Raw genomic sequence first — 7,003 nt, forward strand, 5'->3', positions numbered from 1 at the left:
ATCATTTCTAAGCTGATGGCTCTGTGGATACGAGACCGTCGTGTGCACTTTCTCTGGTTATCACAAGAGCTAGACAGCCATTTTCCGGCAGATTTCACTTTTAACAAGAGATTTTGTCATGGAAAGCAGCGCGGAAGCTTAGAGCGTAACGACCAATTAGCTGTTTGAGCGAGACAAAGAACACCTCCGTTTCGGCGTGTCATGGGACAAGTTGGGACATGCCTATCTCAGCTTTCAATGCTTACCAGTCCAGTAAGTATCAGAGAAATTGTGGAGAGATGGGCATGTCGTCCTAATGAATGGTATAAAGTAAGTAACCCTTCCCCTGATAGTGTGTCTTTGGCTTTATACAAGATGGCGATAGATTTGAACATTTGTGATTTAATATAGTTTATATGTACTTTCCAACTTAGTTTGTCAATTATAACACCAAGGAATTTATTCTGTTACTACCTCAATTTCCGTATTGTTTATAGTCAAATTTTTAAACTTAGGTAATTGTTTATTTCCAAATATAATACATTTAGTTTTCCCAAGGTGGAGTGACAATTTATTAGCATCAAACCAACCTTGAACTTTCCCAATTCGTTCTCCATGTCCAGAAGCTGTTCGACATTATCACCACTGCAAAACACAGTTGTGTCATCAGCAAAAAGGACACACCTCAGTGATCTCGACACCCAGCTTATATCATTAATATACAGTAAAAATAACAATGGACCCAATACTGATCCCCCGATTTCCCGGGGTTCAGAATCGATATTGTTAAAGTGAACATACTGAAATCTGCCATGTAAATAACTATTAATCCAATCATATGCAAGACCTCTGATTGCTGCAATTTAGATAATAGTATTCCATGATTAACTGTGGCAAATGCTTTCTTTAAATCAAAGAAAATGCTTACTGTGTATTGTTTATTATCAATTGCAGTCGCTATATTTTCCACCAAATCCATCACAGCAAGTGATGTAGTCCGAGACTTTCCTTTGTTCTTAATTTATAAATTGTTTATACAACAAGTTCTTTTTACATGCATTCTGAAGTCCCTTAGTTATCCATGGTTTGTGACAATATCGATTTCTGTGCCTTTTGTTAACAAGAGGACAATGTTTGTCATATAACCTGGAGACAGTTGAAATAAAAGCATTACAAGATTCATCAACATCATCAACATACACCTCGTCCCAGTTCTGGCACAATAATTCCTCCCTAAAGTTATCAATGATTACACGTGTTACTGTTCTCCTCAAGGTTTTTAGTTCACTTTGGTGATTACTACTACTATGACCCTGTGATGCAAACACAGTAAAGACTGGCAAATGATCACTAATATCACTTACCAAAATTCCTGCTGTGAGATTACCAGATATAACAGATAGAATATTGTCAATAAGGGTTGTACAGTTAACAGTGACTCTGCTTGGATGAGTGATAGTTGGAAATAATCCCAAACAGTATAAGGAATTTATGAAAGAGGTGGTTTGTGGATGATTGTGAGGATTAAAAAATCTACATTAAAGTCTCCACAGACAAATAAATACTTATTTCTATTGATTTTGTTATGTTGCCATGACTATTTCTTCAAAAGAATTAATGTTTGCTCCAGGAGCTCTGTATATGCAGCTGACAATGATATTATTAGACTTCACGGTTATGATTTCCACAGTAACGCATTCCGTAATATTGTCCACTGTAAATGACATTGTTAACAAGTTTGCAGTTACGAGGTCTGTGAGAAAAGTATCGGACCTTTGGCTGGGGAAAAAAAAAAAAACTGGCTTACCTGGAGCGTTGGAAACCTAATCACCCTCGAAGTAGTCTCCTTGGGACTCCACACACTTCTCCCAGCGGTGTCGCCACTGTTGGAAGCATTCCAAAAAAGCCTCTTTCGGGATGGAGCGCACGCCGCCATCGTTGCAGCCATGATGTCCTCCCTCGTCTCAAAATGTGTTCCTTTTAATGGTGTTTTGATTTTTGGGAACAGCCACAAGTCGCAAGGGGCCATGTCAGGACAGTATGGAGCCTGTCGAACCACAGGAGTTTGGTTTTGAGACAAAAAAGTCCAAATTAGGTTGGAGGAATGAGCTGGCGCATTGTCGTGGTGGAAGTGCCAATTTCCTGTGGCCGACAACTCCCATCTCTTGCGCCGTACAGCATCACAGAGGCGACGGAGGACATCTCTGTAATACTCCTTCGTTACTGTTTGACCCTGTGGTGCATACTCGTGGTGTACCACACCACGGGAGTCAAAAAAAACAGTCAGCATTGCCTTTACATTGCTGCGCACTTGGCGTGCCTTCTTCGGCCGTGGCGACGTGGAATGCTTCCACTGTGATGACTGGAATTTGGTTTCCGGGTCATACCCGTACACCCAGGACTCATCACCGGTTATAATGGTGTCCATAAAGCTGGGATCAGTGTGAATGGAGTCCAGCATGTCCTGTGAGACTTCAACATGGAGGTGCTTTTGGTCCGCCGTCAGCAACCTCGGCACGAACTTCGCAGCCACTCACTTCATACCCAAATCTTCTCTAACAATGGAATGTGCCGAAAAAGTACTAATGTCCACTCCGCAATTTCTCAGATGGTCAGTCAATGGTCCCGCATCACCACAGCGTACACTTTGGAAACGATCTCGTGATTTCGGGACATCGATGGTCGGCCGGGGCGCGGCTCGCTCTCCACCGTTACACATCCGTCTTTAAACCGGTTGTACCACTCCTTAATCCGTGTGGTGCTCATGGCTTCATCTCCGAAAGCCGTCTTAATTTTCCGAATGGTTTCCACTTGGCTGTCGCCAAGTTTCTGGCAGAATTTGATGCAATAGCGTCGCTCCAAGTGTTCCGCCATTATCTGCACAAACAGAACTCCGACGAGGGGGGTGGAGCACTCCTCCCATAAGGCGTGCTCACAGGATGAATGATGTAACCGACAGGCGTGAAAAAAAAACTCACGCATGTGCAGGTTCAAGCTTGTCTGATGCAATCACACTTGATTCAAATCCATATGATTTTTGAAAAAAATAAAAAGGTACGATAGTTTTCTCACAGACCTCGTATAATCAGACCTTACATACAGTGGTACACCTCCGCCCCTTTTCCTCTGTCTATTAACTAGAAATAATTCATAACCGTCCAGATGTACTAAATCTTTGATATCATCCGTTAGCCATGTTTCTGAGATTGCAATAACTGAAAAGCTTTTTTTGGTTGTTGACAATCACTTATACTGGACATGTTCCGAAGAAGACTTCTATTAAAATGTATAATTGAAAAGGCCCCATTGTTAATTTTATACTCTGAGTTGTTGTTCTGTAAAATAATTACACTGTCGTACTATTTTTTCAGTGAAAAAGGAGTCAGGGTCGATTTCAAGACCAAAGGGGCGGGAAGCATAATTACAGTGAGTGAATGTTTCCAAACCGAGCTCCTGGGCTGAAATAAACTGATCACTGTCAATGGTCATTATGTTATCTATAGATTTTTATCAATAATCACAATCAAACCAAAACCAGTTTTATCCTCATTCATATTTATTCAGTTCTTCTATGTCTTTGATAACTAATACCTTAGCTTCCTCAGGTGTACCTTTAAGTTTAATGTATACTTTACAGTTCATAACCCACGTATTGTTATTTTGTTTCCGTAAATATCTGGCTTTCTTGGCAATATCAGCATTCCTTTTTATTAAATGGTCGTTCAGACAAACATTCGTACCCTTTAGCTTTTTCCCTTGTTTCATTAGTGCAATTTTGTTTTTCCTGCTTACAAACCTCAGAATCAGAGCAGGCGTGTTGTTGTCTGTAGCTGGGAGAGGGTGGCAAGCCTCGATGGTGTCCACGTCCAGATGAATGTTTCTGGTCGTGAGAAAAGCTGCCACTTGTTGCTCTGCGGAGCTCATCTCCAGCTCACCGGTTCTGTCCACAATGTTTGCGGTCACAGCGTGCGCATGTGACCGGGGTCAGTATCCCAGTAGACAGAGGCCATGACCTTTCCATCAGATGAGACAGCTTTGGCTTTCTTTGGGAGAACCCACGTTTCCATTGCTTTGACTGGTTAAATGACTGAAAAATCTGACTGAAATTTTTTTTCAGGGCCAAATCATAAGCTGTTCATCTACCTTTTTATAGAAACCATTTTGTAATCATGTCCTAGGACTGAAGATAAACCAAGGTGGAGAGCTAAAAAAAAAAAAAAAAAAAAAAAAAAAAAAAAAAAAAAAAAACCCAGCAAATTACTGTTCTGCTGAACAAGGTTATATTTCACTCAACCATCGCTGCTCTTTTCTAATGCAGCATCATGTTATAGAAAAGCTTTAACCTACAATATTTAAATACTTCAGGATAAACACATTTTAAGGGGACAGCTTTTTTAAAGTGCTTTTACTTCATTCAATGCTAATTCAAATCTATTAGGCTAAATAACAGAAGCTCGCCATTCAGTGACAATCTGAGTTTTTCCAGGACCTGAAATTCTGATGTGTGTAGCTGGGGGGGGGGGTCGTCCTGCTTAATGTGTGTTGTACATCTGCATTTTCTTTGGCACATTTTCACCTTTTCTTTGTCTTTAACCAAAATTGATATCACAACATGTATATTTCATAAGATTACTAACCATAAGACCTGTAATCCTTTTATTTTTGGCTTCCCTCATCCTAACTGACAATTTTAAAGCGAGAACCCAAAACAGACCCAGTAATGCCAAGCTTAAACATTAAATAAAAATATTGCTTCACATCCCTCCTTAGTTGTGCAGAAAAGTTAAATTAAGTAAACTTATTTTATATGGTTCATTAATTAAACAGTCTGTCACTACAGCAAAACCTAAGCCCAGAGTAATACTGATTTAAACATTTTAGTTGTTAAAATTATTACTATTATAAGTAGTAGCAGCAGTATGAAAAAGGTCTTCAAGTGTCCTTTTAATCAAGGGGTGTTATGGAGGGCAGGAGGGCACCGGCAACCCCCCCCCCCCCAACACCCTCTTTCTGTCTGGATTTCTCCCTGGTTTGCAGTCTGAATGTGGAACGTGCAACCTGATTGAGAGGTAAGAAAGTTTTATGAGCACATATTGTCATACCTCAGCAAGAGAGTTTATGGGACCTCTTAAACCCTGGAGTCCCCCTGTTTTGGAACATTTGAACACTCAAATAACCAATGCTGATACCAACATACACTTATTATACATCAAAATGCCAAGCGAGGTCTCCTCTACAAAAGTATCCACTTCAATCACATATCAACTAACCACAGCTGAAACGCCAAGCAAATAGACATAAATCGGAGTTTGTTTGTTTTTTTTTTTTCTTGGGGGGGGGGGGGGGCTCATTTACTCCTACCAAGTATTTACTTTGATTTTTTTTCCCCCCCTAGGGAGACAGGTCCTAGACAGAGGAGGTTTTCTCCCTAGGACCTGTCTTAACTGAGCCAAACTTTTGCATTTTTGACCTTGTACAAGCTGAGAAATAAATCACAGTGTATGGGTATGTGATTTTGGTGAAATAGGCTCTAGGGCTTAAGGGGTTAATTTGTCACGGGTCTGCAGCTGTGTTTTTAGTTTAATTACAGCAAGGACACTCACAGAGAGAGCAGTTTTTGAAAGAAAAAATGTTTGTAAACTCTGCACTCTGCTACTGTTCTCACCGCACTGAAACATCTACACTCAACCACACAGTAGGTTGACAACACCGCACTCCTCCTGCAAAGTGCAGACAGGACAGAGACACAGAGGAAACAGGACAAAACAGAGACATTCTAAAAATCAATTTTTTAACATTTTGAATGCGGTGCACCTATGCCCAAGGGATGTGGTAAATTTTTAACCTTGCGTCCAACCTTGATTCTGCGTCAGGACAGTGTCAGCGTGAATCCTGCCTTTTGGTAGCCCAATTCATATTGAAGGAGAACTTTATTCCCTGTATGTGTCTACAGGGGGTGGTGTGTGTGTGTGCGTGCGTGCATGCAAGGGGCAGATTTCACAGCTCTGGGGAAGAAGTTCTCTTTCAACCTGGTGGTATTTTAGGTTTTTGTACTGCTTTCTGGAAGGAATGCTGTACAAACAGTCCATTGTCTGGCTGTGTGGGATCCGCAGCGATATACCTGGCCCTCTTCTGCACCCGTCCAGCATATGCTGAATCCAGATCTGGGAGGGAACTTCCCACAATCCCTTGCATTGTTCTCACTGCCCAGGTAAAGGCCATTCTGTCCTGTGCAGCTGTCAAACCATACCATCACTCTGACGCAGGGGATACACTATTCTGGCTCTGTAGAAGAGCCTTTGTTGGGCTTTCTTGACCATGCTACCAGTAGTGACACTGACCCTACCCAAATATAAAACTTGTGAAAAACCGGTCAAATAGTGAGAAAAAATGCCAGTGTCCTCTACCTGTAAAAGCCATTCCTGTTTTGGGTGTCATCCAAACCAAAGCAGCTGAAACTGATTAATAACCCCTCTGCTGAAGTTGAATTGACTTGATGCTATACTTGGATTAAAGTGTTCCTTTAATTTTTTGTGTGTGTACACACACACACACACACACACACACACACTCCCAAATTTGACATGATAGCAGGTAAAAAAAAAAAGAAAAGAAAAAAAGCTGTGACAGAATCATGAAATAAATACCCATGTTTGTGTCTGAGCTGTCTCCACTAAGGATTCTTTATATCACAATGCAAAAATGACAACACTGAATGTCAATAAAAATTTTAGTCAAACAAGCTCAACAACCTACCATTCTAGCGGTTTTTAGCATTTTCCACATTTTATGTTACAGCCTTATTGCAAAATGGATACATTTTTTTCCCCCCTCAATTCTACACCCAATGTGAAGTTTCCTTTTTTTGTTTTTTTACATTTTTTGCAAATTTATTAAAAATAAAAAACAAAGGAGTCACATGTCATAAGTATTCACAGTCGTTGCAATGAAACTTAAAACTGAGCTCAGGTGCATCCTGTTTCCACTGATCGTCCTTGAGATGTTTCTACAGCTTAATTGAAGT

The sequence above is a fragment of the Thalassophryne amazonica genome, chromosome 12 (assembly GCF_902500255.1).
Source record: "Thalassophryne amazonica chromosome 12, fThaAma1.1, whole genome shotgun sequence".
NCBI classification, from domain to species: Eukaryota; Metazoa; Chordata; class Actinopteri; order Batrachoidiformes; family Batrachoididae; genus Thalassophryne; species Thalassophryne amazonica.